This window comes from Pantherophis guttatus, chromosome 3 (genome assembly GCF_059756535.1).
Source record: "Pantherophis guttatus breed Tessera chromosome 3, ASM5975653v1, whole genome shotgun sequence".
NCBI lineage: Eukaryota > Metazoa > Chordata > Lepidosauria > Squamata > Colubridae > Pantherophis > Pantherophis guttatus.
In genome coordinates, this window is record NC_142065.1 from 178,770,426 (window position 1) to 178,788,648 (window position 18,223).

The window sequence follows — 18,223 nt, forward strand, 5'->3', positions numbered from 1 at the left end:
TTTTAAAAAGAGCCTGGACAGCCACCTGTCTGAAATGGTAGAGGGGGTTAGACTAGAAGATCTCCAAGGTCCCTTCCAGCTCTATTCTGATTGAAGTTTCAAAGTGCAATATTGCAGGAAAACTCTGCCCACAGCCTGGAGTTTGATCTTGATGGGGCTTGAAGTTGACTCAGCTTTTCATTCTTCCAAGGTTGGTGGGGGCAATGAGGACCCAGATTGTGGGTGGGTGGGGGGCTATTTGTAAATAATGCTTCTACTTCGTAAATCATCCAGAGTGCTATAAAGTGCTAAGGAGCAGTATACAAACCTAAATGCTATTGTTATTCCTGTTATCCGAATCGAAGAGCAGCATAATTGTACCAGTGATTGCATAAGTCATTCTGTGTCCTTACAAAAAAAAATAATATGCAGATTATATCTATCTTCACTACAGACAACATGAGATGGTTGCTCACTCCTGTAAAAATATCTGAAGATATGGGCCTTGGTTTCTTTGGTATTCAGAGTAACTGAAAATAAAGATTTCCCGATTGCAAGAAAATGAAAGCTTTACCATCAGACTGACATATTGCTTTCTCTTGCCATTTGACAGTTTAATTGGCAGTGCCTCGTGTGGTGGGTGCCTGTGTGTCGGCAGGGTTAATCCAGGGTAGCACATGTTCATGCTTTGCAAAGCCCTTGTAGAGAAACAATAATAAATAGCTGGAGGCAAGTGGCCAACAAAAGAATGTGCTTTCCATTAACAACAATTTTTAAAAAATGGCATCTTGGCTTTTTTCAGTTTCCAAACAACATAAGCTGGATGGCAAAACATCTTATCTGTTTTCATCCAACAGAGATGAAACTGATTTTATTTATATTACACAGAGTTCATCAGTTCAGAATCTTGAAGTATTGCAAAAAAAAAAAGCATAATATAACTTAGCCATGATTTAAGTAAAAATTATTTCTCTTACCCTACTACTGAACATGGTTCCTCCTTTAGGGGGGGGGGAACAACTCCAAGCAAATAGGACATTAAATGAAATGGGAGTCCCTAGCCAATTTGTATGGGTTTAACTGTTTCCCAGGATAATACTATTGTATATGAGGAATAAAAATTTTCTGCAGTAGGCATTCTCAAACGATGTATTACTCATAAGGAAGGCTGAAGTGCCAAAGAATTGATGCTTTTGAATTGTGGTGTTGGAGAAGACTCTTGAGAGCCCCTTGGACTGCAAGGAGATCGAATCAGTCAATCTTTAAGGTAATCACTTCTTCTTTGGAAGGACAGATGCTAAAGCTGAAGCTCAAATATTTTGGCCACCAAATGAGAAGGGAGGACTTATTGGAAAAGACCCTGATAGTGTGAAAAATTGAGGGCAAAAGGAGAGGAGCAACTTGGTGTAGTTTACATGGAAGAATAGGTATTTCAGGCATGTTTTTTTTGGGAATAAACCTAATAATTTGTGGGACTGCCTCTCCTTAAAGACATCTGCCCATTCTACCAGGACATCTGACCATAGGGCAGACATGCTCCTAGTTCCCTTCCCTTAATGTTATCATCTTATGGGACTGAGGAAGCATGTCTTTTTTTAGTGGTGACTCTGCCCTATGGAATACCCCTTCCCTGACATTCAGCACCCCCCTGCCCCATATTTTTAACCTTTCAAAAGGCACTCAAGACCTGACTTTTCCCTCAAGTGCTGGGATAGAGTGAGATTAATTTATTGTGAACTGCATGGGTAAATTTAGCTATGGTGCCAGGTCTTTTGGTTTTAATATTTTTTATTGTAAATAGATGTTTATTTTTTGATTGTACACAGCCCAGAGTTTGGTACAAGATGGGCAACTATATGAACATAAATAATACAATAAAATAAAATGCAGAATTAAAAGTAAATAGTGAATTTCAAATTAAACTATGGATTAGAAAGACAAGTACTGTGCCCCTTCTCTGTTCTAAATTTACTTGGAGCCTTTGTGAAATTATTGATTCAAAATATTATTCTTGCTTCAATTATATGGGGATAATATAATTGATTTACCTTTCAGATTTATTCAACTTTTTCCCATTTAAAATATTTATTACAGAAAAATCAATAAGGAACATTTGTAGGAAGAGCGGTTCAGTGAAATGATTAAGGCACCAGGCTAGAAACTGGGGGGCAAGAAATAATTGACAAGCCAGTTTTGAGAATCATGCCAAGAAAATTAGTCTAGGCAGTTGCCAAGCATCAGCATTGACTCAGAAGTGTGCACATGTGTGTGTGCATGTGTACACACAGAAACACATACACAGGAACAAAGATTCATTTATAGGACAATGTTATAGGAAGGGTGTCAGCAACCCGGGGCTCCGGAGCTGCATGCGGGTCTTTCATCCCCCTGCTGTGGCTCCCTATCGGCTGAACCCACCACTGGCTGGCCGCACCCCTCACCCTCCCCTTCCAGTCACTCCTCGCCTGGCTTGAGAGAGAGGAGAGGGAGAGAGAGAGAGAGAGACACCCACACCCACACACAGAGAGAGATTCCTGTTTCCCACAGAAAACATTGGGAGCCACAAAATCTGGGTAGGCGTGACTGGGGTGTGTGTCATGTGACTGGGTGGGAGTGTGTGACATCGAGTTGGCCACACCCACCCAGGTTTTGTGGCTCCCGGTGTTTTATTTTCTGTGGGAAATGGGTCCAAATGGCTCTTTGAGTGTTTAAGGTTGCAGACCCCTGTTATAGGACATGTCTTCTAACAACAGATTAGCCAGGTGCTGACCTTTGCACATGGTTTTTTAATAGTAAATGTAGTTAATAGTGTTTCTGAGTCAACCAATTTTTATCTTTTTCTCATTTGAATGTAATATAAACTATTAATTCCATTTTAACTATTATTTAGTAGTGTAGTTTTTTAGCTAACTAAATTCTAAATTCTAACTAAATTTTAGAATTTAGTTTCTAAATTCTATGCATGAATGCAGTTAAGATACAATAAATTGATAGCACGTGCCACGTTTTATCACAATTGAAGCAAAGATGTGTTGCAAAAACAAGGGGATATAATTCATTGTTCCTCTTTTGCTGACAATTGGCTTTCATCTCTGAAAATCACAAGAGGCTACTGGTCCTCCGTATGATGTCCTACAAATATCTTTAAAAGTATTATTTGATATGCCCAAGCAAGTATGAGGGGAAAAAACCCTTTTCTTCCACTAAGCAGTGGTTTATTGCTCATTATTGAATTATATCCAGTAGCAGATTATGAGCAGGTTTTCTTTAATTTTAGAAGCATGAAATTAGAATCAAGTTAGAAACAGTGTAATTTTCTGCCATCTAGTGTCAGAAAAAAAGATATTGGGTTTGCACAATTAATTGAGTTCATACTCAATTGTACCCATCAATAAACTTGTTTGGGGGAAACATTTCACCCCAGTCAGTAATATCAGTTTAAGTAAACTGTTGATTAAATGAACCATTTGTGAGAAACCATGTGAAAAATAACAAGCTTTTAAGAATGTTTTTTATAAAGATCCCAGTTTCTGATTCCTGTTTTTAAATACAAGGTTGGTCTGTAATAAGGCCTCAGATTCATCTTACGTGCAACTTACACCCATTTTCAGACTGGGAGGCCTAGGAGGAGAAGTCCCAAATTGCACATCAACTGTGATCGTGGAGATGCTGTGATGGTTGTGAATGTGAGAGTCAGAGTTCCAAGTAATAACCCCAACAGAAATAAAACCTCAAGGCAGGCATTTTCCTCAAAGTCCCATTTTATTAGAGGTGTCATATTGGCACATCTGGGAAAACCTGAATCTGAAGTCCCCCGGGTTTTCTCCACCCAAAGCAGGGGTGAAATCTAAAATTTTTTGCTACCGGTTCTGTGGGCATGGCTTAATTAGTGGACGTGGCTTGGTGGTAAGGTGATTGGGTGGGCATGGCTTGTTGGTCAGGTGGGCGTGGCCAAGTCAATGTCACTTCTTTGCCCTTTTTTAACCTAAAAAACACAACACAATACAACTGGCTCACCCACAATGTAAAAGCAGCTGTGCTAGACCCAAAATGGTCCCTGCAACAAGCAGGAACCTCACACAGCCACAAAAAGCCCAAAAAAACAACTTTCACACTTGACACACACAAAATTCCACATACAGCTTTGTGAGATTTTGTGTGTTTGTGTAGTTAGAGTGAAACCCTACAGAAACACACTAAATCTCAGAAAGCTGCACAAATATTATTTTATTTTATTTTTATTTTTATATAAAAGCTAAATTTAAAACTTCCTAAACTTTAAATGGCTAGGTCTAAAAAAAGAACAACTAAAAAAAAAAACCTAATTAACTATTTTTTTAAAGCTCCCAAAGGGAAAAAAAACTTACCCAATAGAACAGGGGTCTCCAACCTTGGCAACTTTAAGACTTGTGGACTTCAACTCCCAGAATTCCTCAGCCAGCCATGCTCACCGATGAGCTTTATTGCAGGTAGAGAGATTCAGTTGCTTGCTGATGTAATGGATTGCAGGGATTACAGCAAGGCATTGCGACCAGCAGCTAAGGTAAGCAAGCTGGAGGCTGGAAGCTGGAGGCGGGGGTGGGAGGGATTTTTGCTACCGGTTAGCAGGCAACTCAGCTGGGATCATCAGAGCTTGGCTCGTCAGAGCCATTTAAAAGAAAAAAAAGGTTCTGATGATCGCGTGGCTCAGCTGGGCATGGGGGGGGGGCAGGGATTTTTGCTACCGGTTCTCTGAACTTCCCGCCGCCATCGCTACCTACTCTCCTGTGCCGGTCCGAACCGGGAGCATTTCACTCCTGACCCAAAGGAAAGCCAAAGCCCTGTCCCCTGCACCCACATGTCCATCACATGGTCCAATCAAACCACCATCCCAACTGGAGATGTCCTCGTCACGCCTCTCCAGGTGCTGGCCGAACGCCCTTGACTCCCAGAGAAAAGAATGTTGTTATGGCTATATATCTCACTCCAACTCACTCCAACCCCCCTTCTGTTTCCCACAGCATGCCCATCCACTAAGTGTGGCAGTCTTGAATATCCCAAGTAAAAGATGGCCTCCAGGGCTGACAGGCTGCCCCCCACTCATCTGATGAGCGTGTCCTGAAATGAGATGAATGTAGGAGGTTATTTAAGTCAGTTCCTAACCACCTCCCCGACCCCCAGGAGGACCCTTTGGCTTATCAGGGAATTTATCATGAAATTGCTTCACTAGTCTATTTGCTTTCACATCCCAGCTCTTAACTCAGGTAGCTTCAAACAAAGGGTATCCTTTCCAATGGATCAAATACTGCAATTGACCCCTATGTAATCTAGAATCCAAAATTTTCTTAACTTCATAATGGGTCTCCCCTTTTACTACCGTCAGTATGGGTGCTGGGCACTCCTGGGGTCTTAGTCTCCCAAGAGTCCCCCCACATGCCCTGTTTTGGATTCCAGGTTAGTGCAGAAGGCCTTCCAGGCCCAAAACGGGGTGTGGGGTGAGTCGCAAGCCCCCCCCCCCCCCCGTGTCTCATTTTGGCTTCCAGGGCGGTGCAGGAAAATAGTTGGGATTTTTGCATGATCATTGTTGTGGGGTGAGTTTGAAATGGGGATTTTGCATGATTATTACTGTGGGGTGAGTTTTAAATGGGGAGGCTGGCTCTGAGGCTCTCTACAGCCTCAGGCAGAGAAGGGCTATTCTGCACACCTCCCTCAAATGTTCTTTAAAATACAGTATCCCAGCATTCCTTTAGGAACCTCTAACATGCAAACTGTGGTTACTCATCCTAAAATGAATCCTTTTTACCTGGAGCTTCAAAATTTGCTGGTTGCTGGGGAGGTGTGTAGCTAAAAGTCAGTCTACATTTAGTGTATATCTGACTTTGGGGATATTTCTTCATAACCAAACAAAAGTGTATTTTCTATACAGTTCACACACCTTGCTCGCTGGATTTGGATGTTACAAAGCAAAGCCCACATTTTGTGATTAACCCCTGCACCCCGTTTTGGCTCGCAGAGTGCTGCAGGAGGCTGAGTGCTGTCACGCTCCCTGACCACACCCACTTGGCCACACCTACCCAGCCGGTCATTAGCACAGAGAACTGGTTGTTAAATTATTTGAAGCCCACCACTGGCCCAAATTCATGTATATTAATGAAAAAAAAATGACAGCTTTCCAGTAATATGGCTCCATCTGCATCAATACATTTGATTATTTTTTTACACATTCGGTTTGCTTCAGGCTTCATAAGCAAATGCCAATACAAGCTTAATCTTCAGTTACAAATGCAAACAACAAAATAATATTGCTGATTTTGCATTCATGTTTTGCACTGAAATGGCTTAAACTCTATTGTTCATATTCTTCAAGATGGCTGCTCACAGAAATTTAAGATTACAAAAGATAGAGAAATATTTACTCATTTTCCTTATCTACTAAGTTGTCTGTAACAGTATCATAATTTTAAATATTTGATTTTTTAAATAAATCTCTGAGTATATAGAAGGGTAGGGTTAAGTGATACTCTAATTTTGATAATATACTTAAACAACATAACCATTATATAAGGAGCCCTGGTGGTGCAGCAGACTAAAGCACTGTTATTAACATCAGCTGCCGGCAATTACTGCAAGTTCAAATCTCACCAGGCTCAAGGTTGACTCAGCCTTCCATCCTTTCTAAGGTAGGTAAAATGAGGACCCAGATTGTGGGGGCAATAAGCTGACTTTGTATAAATATACAAAAGTATGAAGGCTATTGCTTAATGCATTGTAAGCCGCCCTGAGTCTCCGGAGAAGGGCGGCATATAAATCAAATCAAATAAATAAATAAAAATAAAATAAAATAAAATATGTAAACAAAATACTTGTACATCTGAGAGATTTATATGTGAATTCAAACTACTTGCAATTCGTGATAACAAAAATGTGGAATAAATACTGCAAGATGAAGATTTAAAAATTTCAAATATTCCATTTCCTTCCCTCTTTCGTGCTTTTTTCCCCTTCCCCAACTGTAGCTATTTACTAAATTCCTTACTGCACTATTTTACTGTGTATTGAGGGGAGGGTTTTTCCCTCATTTTCAATAATTGTTCTCTCTTGTTCTTAGCCCTTCTGAGTTTACATTCTCCTGAATTTGTTCATCTCTGTCACTTTTCTTTCCCTGCATGAATGTTTGCTACTGTGGTCTCATGAACAATCTCAGATAAGTGGAATGAGCAAGAAAACTGGAACATTGGTCTTTGTTATCTTTTGAATAGTGTTCATTTATAAATGTTTGCTCTGAAAGTCCTGTTGAACTAAAATGTACTGTACCTATCAATAATTATGTGTTGTGTTGTTTCAATATAATTTAAACTCCATTTTTAACTGAAGTATTTTAAGAAGAATTGATTTGTAGTCAAGGTACAATTAATAGCAGTAAGATTTTCATAATGATCAATCTTATTCCTTATGACTTAGACAACTTTGACTTTTTCCTAGTTTAGAGCCTTGAGATATGTAAGATTTATTTACTGTTTATTTACTCCAGTTTGCATTACTATAAGCCAGGCTGATTAGGATATCTGGATGGACGTCCCAAGTAATCTCTGTCCTTAGAATATGCACTGTTTTACTTTTTATTTATAGTACCATTTCAGCATAAGAAGCATTACATTTCCTTTGAAAAGTAGGGCAGCTGTTTCACTCCTTGTTAGAAGGAACTTGTATTGTTAGGGAGCAAGAGGAGAAATTTTAGGTGGAGTTTATAGGAAAACCTCAATTCTTTTACCAGCACCAGTCTCAATTTAGTTGAGTCAATTCAAGCTCAATTCAGAGGTTTCTTTAAGGCTTTTAAAAAGTTGCGTAGAAAAGGATGCAAATATATATGAGAAGATTTTGAGGATATTACATTCAACAGACCACAGCGTAAGCTCTTCTTTCTTTTTATCTGTCACTTTCAATCCAACTAAGTAGGATATGGAAGAATCCATCTAGCCAAATAGATACCGTTAGTGCTTGGATGTTAATTATTGTTTTGATAGTTAAGTATGCCTATGGATGTCTCTCAGTTTACTGTCATACTGTTTAGTAGTAAAATGATTCGTTGAACAGCCAGTGAGGTCTATTGAAAAAAATTTCAATATGGAGGACACAAGCAAGGCTGGGGAGTCTATGATACTCCCTCTGATGAAGAAAGGCATTTTAATAGAGTAGAGTAGAGTAGAGTAGAGTAGGATTAGAATAGAATAGAATAGAATAGAATAGAATAGAATAGAATAGAATAGAATAGAATAGAATAGAATAGAATAGAATAGAATTCTTTATTGGCCAAATGTGATTGGACACACAAGAAATTTGTCTTTGGTGCATATGCTCTCAGTGTACATAAAAAGACAAGATACATTCGTCAAGAATCATAAGGTATAACACAATGATAGTCGTAGAGTACAAATAAGCGATCAACTCATACTAGGAAACAATCAGTATCAATATAAATCGTAAGGATACAAGCAACAAAGTTACAGTCATGCAGTTATAAGTGGGAGGAGATGGGTGATAGGAATGATAAGACTAATAATAATAGTAATGCATGATTAATTCCTGATCCATGAATGTGTTATTCCGTTTTACATTTTTTTGCCAATTGTTTTGATCAATGGTTATTATTTGGATCTATTTTCTTTTAAAGCTAAATTTACAAGGTTGGGGTATTGCATACCATTTAAAATTGGCTTTGGTTGGAGTGACATATATGCCTCTAAAACAAATTTTAAAAAATAAAAGAGGAAATGTGTCTTCTAGTACAGCCTTAAAGAATAATTTGGTCAATTGGACTGTCTGCTGTCTGTAGCTTAAAATAACCCACCTAGTAAATAAGAAGTGAGAGGATTTTGCACTCTGTCTTAAGATTCTTGAAGAAAATAGAGTACAAATAATAATGCGTATTTGACTTCAATTTTTCTTTGTTACTTTCCAGTGTGTAAATTTGATATGATAAAAATGTATATATGCTTTCAGTATGTATCTGCTCTTGTTTTGATCACTGTTTTGCTTTCTATTTGTTTACTATTTTGTAATCATTAAAAATAAATTTAAGTTATAAGTATATTCTTTTAAATTTTATATCATATTCCATTAATAACCATTTTAAATTTATGTTTAATTTTTTTTCGTTTCCTATTTTCATCAAGCTGGGACCAATTACTATTTCCCATACATATATCACTTTGAATAGTGTGAATTTTTCACACTATTCACACATTATTATATTCGCAATAGTGTGAATATAATAATGTGTGAAAATAGTGTGAATAATGCCACAATTTTGTGTGATTTATTAATCACACTAAATGAGATGTACCTTTAATTAATCAATGAATAGGTTGAACCCTGGATGTATTAGGATAATGAGGTGAAAGAGTGGGTAAATTCAGACTGAGTGAAACATAAATGTCACTTGAAAAAGAATGTTAGAAATTTTACTAGTCTAATATAATTTTGGAATTAATTGCTTGCAATCCAGGCTATTTACCAGAAGTGTGACAGACTGTCGATAAGGAGAAATCTGAATTTGGTGATTGAAGTGAAGCCACTTTTGAATGACGTAAAGAGCAGGTTGCCATTTTGGAAATGGCCCTTGACCAGCAGCTGTCACAGTTGACAGCTGTGGCAAAAAAAAATGTTTCCATAACTATAGGTAGTGTGCCAACAATGCCTGTTCCCGAGCCAGGCAATCTAAGCCTTTGTTATATCTCTTTGTGACTATCAAATGTGCTTTATATGGGCTGGCCTTTGAAAAGTGTCTGGCAATTGCAACTGCAATTGATGCAAAATATGATAGCTAGGCTGCTAACTGATGCAAGGTTCAAGAATTGTATGATGCCACTATTCAAAGATCTGCCTGGGTTGCCAGTTCCCTTCAATTCCCTTCAGATAAAATTTAAAGCCCTTTAAAACTTAGGGTGTGGTCTTCCTGAGGGTTAGCTCCAGTGGTGGGTTGCCCTGGTTTGCACCAGTTCTATAGAACCGGTAGTAAAACTGGTGGGAGGCTCTACCCACCGACCCCGACATCATCAGAACGCTTCTGTGCATGCGCAGAAGAGTGCGTGCGCGGCCCTGTTGGGAACCAGTAGTAAAGGTAAGTAGAACCCACCCCTGGATAGCTCCCACTATAAACCTACATGCCTGGTAGAACAGGCACTTTGGAAAACCCCTCCTCACTGCTAGAATCCCTTTGAATTCATTAGAGGGCATTTTTCTATCCTCGGGTTATGAAATTTAGCTTCCGCTCTCCCAACATTTGAGAAAAATGATGAAAACCCATCCATCACAGAAAAATCCATTAAGGAAAAGGACTAATTATATAATGTCTTCTATTTTGGTTGCTTTTATGGAAGAATGAATAAGTTGCATTTGAAATAATGCCAGTGCCTTATTTTTTTTCTGACAAGTACCCACTAGAGAGCAGTATATAGACAATATACAGTATTGCTGCAGGCTTACTTTGCTTCTATGCTTCAAATGTTCTGATTTCAGCTAAAGAATCTGGGAAGAAATGGCATTAAATAAGCCAAAATTCATTTTACACTCTGTGGAATTAAATAGCGTGTTACAAAAATATCCCTTTTTTGTTTGTACAGCAAAGCAATGTACTTTTCAGAATTCCTGTTTTCATTCAATATTGAAGTTCAACTTTAGTTTCCAGAAATATGAAACAAGCAAGTTGCTAAAATTTAACAAAATATTACATTTTAGACTTGAAAAACAAATGATCCAACCTATCAACAGCTCTTTTAATTATCTTTAATTGGAAATGGGTTCATATCTGTTACGATAATCAGAGACCGAATGCAGTAAATCAATTTTTCATGATGTATAATTAAAGATAATTTCTTTTTGAGATAATTATTTTCAGTTCTGAACATTCATGGAGACTATGAACAATAAATTTATATATACTGGTATTAGTGTGTATGTGTATATACTGTGTATATATGTGTGTGGATGTGTGTGTGTGTGTATATATATATATAATATGTGTGTGTAAGTGTGTTTGTATACTAATTCAAGCTATATTTTTAAACTTTCATGTGTGGTAATAATCTCAACTAAAATCAGTGAGAGTTACTGTATTTATGTATATAAGGTGTGGAGATTTTAGGAATTCAATTCTGTATGAGTTAAATTAAAAATAAATTCCTCTGAATTTAATTTAATTAATTCATTAGTTCAATTTATATGCCGCCTTTGTCCGCCTTTGTCCGAAGACTCAGGGCGGCTGAATTTAGGTTTATTCACATTGATTGTGCATAGGATTAGACTAAATAGAATGAATGGAAGTTCAGAAGTTAATAGATCTCTGTGGAATTTGCAGTGGATATCATGATAAAAAGGCTTATTTTGTTCCTTTCAGTTTAGACTGCTGAAAAGAACTTGGGGTATGGAGCATGTAAACAATTTGTGAACTTTGTTATGATCGCTATTTCCTGGCGGAATGTTTCTCCAATGCCATGTTGCTTCTTAATTCTTAGTAAATGTCCACCCACGAGAATCGCTATGTTGCTTATGGCTTTGGTTAATGGATGGATGTTTTTTAGTAAACAGAAAGTTGATCTTCAAATCTGGAGTAAGCCTCAGACTGACTTTTCAAAGAATGTTTAGAAAACATCTTATTCTCTTTCAGGACATCCTGTAATAGAGAAAAATGCGTATTTTGCTTTACTGAAAGGCATCATGTGTTTTATTACTTGAACTTTCTTGCTTTGTATAATTATCCAAATTCCATCTTGCCACTTTAGTGGTTTTGAAGTTTAGTTTATATCTATTTCCACATTTATTTTAGGATGACTGGAATTAATGTACATATTCATGTCCTACATTGCTAAAATAACCATGTTTTATGCATATTTATTAATCCTTAGTCCATTCAATTATCTGCTGCCTTTTATATAAACAGAAATTCTTTAGCCTATATACCATATTAAAAATATAAAAATATGAGAAAATGAGGTTAAATTGTTATGCATTCAACTAGCTGTTAATGAAATCTCGTTGAAAATGACCCATTTAAAATGTTCAAATTATCTTTTTATAAATTAAGTAAAGAATTGAGTGGAAATCTCTGTATGCTGAAACAGTATAGTAATGAAAATATATGGTGGCTCTAATTAGATTATATTACTTGTCTTTTAGAGATTAGTAAAATCACTTCAGACTTTGTGGTGTGATGTCATTTTATTTAAAATGAGTCCAAAAATATTGTAATGGATTAGTCATTTCTTTCCTGTTCAAATATTCTAGGCTCCCCCAAGACTATTTAGTTATACTTTGTCTTTGAGACAAATATTTTATTGTGTGGAAGAGCAATTGTTTTTGTATTGTCTTGCTAGTCAAGCACTTTCATAGTTCCTGTCCATTTTAGAAACTAAGTCTGGATTCTTATTCCAGGAAGAAGAATTTTACATTTATAGTCACACCTTTTTTGATTTTTGCATGCTCTATTGTGGAATAATAGTCTTCTTTTTTGGAACAAGAGAGAGAGGAATGAAGGAGGGGAGGAATGTTACACTGAATTGTAGTTTATTTTTTATGTAGTTGATTGTGTTAATCTAATCATTGTGGTCTGTATAAATTGAACCACTTATGTTACGGCTTATAGTATTCAACAAACCTTGGTTATATAAATTATCTTTGCTGTCCATCCATGAGCTGGCAGCAAAGCGATTTCTACTTTAGCTACTACATGTTCTAGAGGAGCTTTTATATAATCAGCTCTGGAAATGAATGACCTGCAAAGATCCTTAAGTCACTGATTTCTATATCCTTATAACACCCCATTGGTGTTTATGCCCTATTGCCTGCCATAGGAAAATGTGAAGAATTGTATAGTGGCGTATTTTGATTGATAGCACCAGGGTCTATCCATCTGGAATCATTCTCATATCGTATGAATAATTTTGTTTTTTTATATAATAAAAAAAATACAGTGAGCAGTTCAAGAAGGAAAGTTGTATGCTGTCCATATAAATAAAATGATCTTATTAGTAAATTAGAAAATTAATGTGTTAAATTAATCTACCCAAAATACACATTTGAACACCTTCAACAATTTGCAGTGAACAATTTGTGGAACTACAAGTTATTACAATAGCAGATAAAAGTTGAACCTAGATGCTTTTGTTCAATAATTATATATCAAAACCAGAGCTGTGCTTTTTGAATTAGGCTATCCAACCGCAACTATTTATGGAAGCAAGCTTTCAAAATACTAAATAATATGGTGAGTACACAATATGTTCTATGTAACTTACTAATAGATACATCTGTTTTCTTTAAAAGCGTATTCTCCAGATAAATACACTCCAAATAAAATCAACAAGAGAGAACATTGATTATAAGAGGAAATAAGAATAATATATAAATGAAAAAGTGTCAAAAAAAAATCACATCTTACCAAAGAAAAATCCCATCTTTAATATAAGGTATTAAATTTTGGGGGTTCTGAAAAGTCATAGGCAAGATTTAATTTAAATAGAAAGCATTTAATAAAGATAAGTACGCTTAGACTGAAGACTCACAAAGCTCAATGAAATTGATCTGGATCGGATCAATTTTTGAATGAGGAATGCACTTGGCAAGAGTTTCATGCAAAAATACTGCATTGAAAGGAAATATTTCTTTTATTATATTTATTTGCTGCCTATCCCTAGCAGCTTAAGGTATTGTAAATTAAACTCCTCCACAGTTTTCTTTTCCGGTATGTTGTGTTGACAGGTAGGAATTAGCTTAAAATTATCCAGGTGAGTTCCATAGATAAGACTACACTTGAATTCAGGCATTTCTGATCCTAATTCAAAACCTTAAACACTATACTATTTTGTTGTTAGTAGCAAAGTTGTGTCTGACCCATCATGACCCCGTGGACAACGTTCCTCCAGGTCTTCCTCTTCTCTACCATCCCCTGTAGTCCATTTAAGGTCACACCAACTGCTTCAGTGACTCCATCCAGCCACCTCATTCTCTGCCGTCCCGTTCTTCTTTTGCCCTCAGTTGTTCCCAGCATTAGGCTCTTCTCCAGTGAGTCCTTCCTTCTCATTAGATGGCCAAAGTATTTGAGTATACTATTTGAGTATACTATTTTAACTGAATGCAAATGCCACTTACAATCAATTAGCTGATTGTATTATAATAGATACAATATTAGCTGCTTTTGTCTCTTCACTTGAGTAATTTCCATTTAGAAAAAGAGTTCAGGATTCATCAGGAATGAATCTTGACCAGTGTAATTGTGCATTCATAATATAGCCTAAAGCAGTGATGGGCAGCTGTAATTGAGTCCTTCTACCATGCTGCTGGTAAACCTCTTCTCTTTCTAAATTTCCCAGTATTGCAGACTTCTCAAGAAAGCTAAATCTGATCCAAAATATGATAATTTGAAGTTAGTCATTTGCAACTCAAGTTAGACTTCTGGATTGATCTGTTTTGTACAGTCTGTGGATATCTAATGTTTTGTAATCTTTTTGTTTGCTTTCTTGGCTATCCCTGGTATTCCCAGGAGTCTTCCAGAACACCGTCGTCCAAAGTGCCAGTGCTCTTTTTATCATGCTACTTCAAAGTCTAATTTTTACTTCCATAGAATATTGCAAGGAAATAAATTGCTTGCATGATCCCAATCTTTAGATTCATCACTGTATTATTTTTTATAATATCTTTCATTGCTGATCTTCCATGTGCTCTCTGTGGTATATTTACTGACTATTATTGATGGTTACTATTGATCGTTGATCCTAAAAGCCAGAAGTTAATACTAAAATGCAGAATTACTATTTTGTAATCTTCATTACCAATTCTAAAGCTGGCTGTTGTAGCTATTGTCATTAATTTGTCTTCTGTATATTTAATTTTAATTCCATTTTTCCACTGTGCTTCCACAGTGGTTTCAGCAGCATAGCATAGCACAGCATTATTATTATTTCTTCAATTTTAAAACCATTCTCATTGTCTTCCAAAACAGCTCCTGTTAATATATGTATTCAGCATATAAGGTGACAAAATAAGGGAAGAATGCATAACCTTGTGCAACTTTTTTGCAAGTCTGTTTCACTAAATTCTGTCTGCACTATGGTTACTTGATGTGTATATAAGTTCCCCATTTTTCTAAGTACACTCCATACCTTGACATGATCAACACAATCAAAAAGCCTTTCTGTAATCAATGAAGAACATAGTGGCTTCTGTTTGATATACTTTGACTTTCTCAATTAACCAGTAAGCAGAACCAATGTCTAATGTTCCTCTGCCTTTTTTAAAGCTCGATTGAATACTTGGCATCTCCTTTTCCATGTAGGCTCTATTTGCATTGGATGATCTTAAACATTATTTTTTGGCATGTGAAATTAAAGATATTGTGTGACTGTCTATACACTCTGATGAATTACCTTTTTTGGTATTGAAATGTATATTGAAATCTTTCTCCAGATTTCCTGGCATAGTTTGGTTAGAAACTTTATGATTCTTCCTATGTTGTTTGCCATATTTTTGTGGTAATCCATCAGTTCCTGTAGTCTTTTAACTTGGTAAGGAGCTGAGTGTTGATGTAACTTCATCTTCTATTACTAGAGATTCCTGTAGGTAGGGAATACAGTATCTTTCTTCCATCTTTCTTTGATTTTCTCTGAATCTGTTACTACTGTATCTATCCATTGGCCTTCTTTAGCATACCAATCTGAAATTGTATCTTCCTTTTTGAGGTCAGAGATCTTTTGAATGATTTTTTTCCCCCATGATTGTCTCCATCTGCAGTGGCTTTACAGAAATTGTAAAGTTGTAATATTGTTTCTTATCTCTTCCAAGAATTCATAGCATCTTTTGTTAAGTTTCTTGCTGAGATATTTGTCTATCTTTGCTTTCACTGTTCTTCTGTTCTCTTCTGAGATCCAGTTAGCTTTCTTCTGTTCTTTTGGTCTTTGGTAGTCCCTTTTCACATTCCTCCTTGGTGATTTCTTTGATTTTAGTCCATAATTCCTCTGCTTTCCTGTCAATGAGACTTAGTACTTCAAAGCAACTTATGATGTTTTCCTTGAAATGGTAGTATACATTCAAGATCTTAGTGTGGAAACTGAATAGTTTTCTTCTTCCATTTTGGCTTGACTTGGAATTTACACATCAACAGTTTGGTATCTGTTCCACAGTCAGCTCCTGGCTACCTCTTTATTGCTCTGAGGACCTGAACTCTGACTTAAATCCCTTTTCTGGATTCCATATAAAATTCAACATAGAAGCTAAGTTTACATACAGTATTACATTAGTGACTTACCTGTATACCTGTTTAATAAGAAACTTTTCAATATTTTGATAGTCATGAGTTTATGTATATGTCTTCTGTATTGTAGTTCTTGAAGTTGTATTTTAAGAATTACAATTATATTTTATATACACTTAGTAAATATTAATGCATATAACTAAAATTAATATTTCATAATTATACAACTTCAGAATCAGATTGGTTCCTTCACCTTAGTTTAACAAGTGGCACTAAATCCAGGTTATGATTCTCTATGACCTGTGCCTGCACCTGTTCCTTTTCTCTTCAAGAGAAGAAATATTCTGATTTTGGTTCAAGATTTTCATAGTAAGAGCTTGTATATTTTCTCATTAAAATATTTATTCATATAAAATAACAGTTTACAAAGCCTTGACTCAAGAGTTCTACACATGTGCATTTAAAGTTATGGTTTCACTATGAAGAATTACACTTTTTAGTTTTTATTATATTTATTATGCTGGAAGTGGCTGCTGGACTGATAGCAGACTCCACCTTGCCTCCCCTCCTTTGCACTCGCCTCTCCACCTCTCCATCTTTTTGGTTATCATATTGATGTATTCTTGTTGTGCTCTTTTTCATGGTTTATTTTATTGTACTATTATTACTTCTGTTTACACTCCTTTCATTTTTCTTCCTTTTTATTTTTGCAACCCACCTAGAGTAGCCCCACAGTGAGATATGCAGCAAATAAATTTAACGAACAAATAAATATTTTTTTTTCTGGATCGGGACGCCTTGCGCACGGTCACTCACGCCCTTGTCACCTCCCGGTTGGACTATTGTAATGCTCTCTACATGGGGCTCCCCTTGAAGAGCACTCGGAGGCTCCAACTGGTCCAGAATGCAACTGCGCGGGTGGTTATGGGTGCAACTCGTTGCGCCCACGTGACACCCCTCCTGCGCGAGCTGCACTGGCTCCCAGTGGTCTTCCGGGTGCGATTCAAGGTGTTGGTTACCACCTTTAAAGCGCTCCATGGCATAGGACCCGGGTACCTTTGAGACCGACTTCTGCCACCAAGCCTCCCACTGACCAGTCCGCTCCCACAGAGAGGGTCTCCTCAGGGTGCCATCGGCCAAGCTATGTCGGCTGGCGACACCCAGGGGGAGGGCCTTCTCTGTGGGAGCCCCAGCCCTGTGGAATGAACTGCCCCCGGAAATACGTAAGATCTCCGACCTCCGGGTGTTTCGCTGCGCTCTGAAGACCCTGTTGTTCCGCCAGGCCGGGCTATTAACATAACGTTTTAAATTGGGGTATTTTAAATTTCTGGGATTTTAATTGGAGCCTAATTATTTAATGATTTTAAATTTTAATTGTTGTTTTGTTTCTCTGTTTTTAAATAGGCTGTACACCGCCCTGAGTCCTTCGGGAGAAGGGCGGTATAGAAATAAAATTATTATTTATTATTATTTATTATTATTTATTTTTTACAACTGGTGGGAATTAATATAGAAGTGATAAAAATACCACATATCTTTAAAAAAAACAATATTGTAATAGAAAGCAAAATATAAAACATAGGAATGGTAGATAAAAGCTTTTGGCAAAGTACATGATACATAAGCATTCTAAAATTACATGCTGCAGACTCAATCTAGCAATGAATTAATAATAAATAGAAGTTTTGGACACATACAGTAGGCACTGAAATATATTCAAAAACTGTTGTTAAATGAGAATAAGAATAAGGTTAATAATGTTATGCTGGTAATGTGGCAGATTCTAGAAATGAAAAATGAGAAATGCCTTACCCACAAACCTTGTGAAGAAAAAGAAATGAAACTGAGTAAATGTTTTTTTAACCAGGAAATCTCATTATAACAAGAATTCAGATGTCAAAATAGCAATGCAATAAGTGTCAAGAGAAAAAGAATAAGTGCATATTTTATTCTGTAGAACTGAACAAATAAAAATAGTATTAATGGTCTTGTGATTGTTTTTCATCCAACAAATTTATTTCT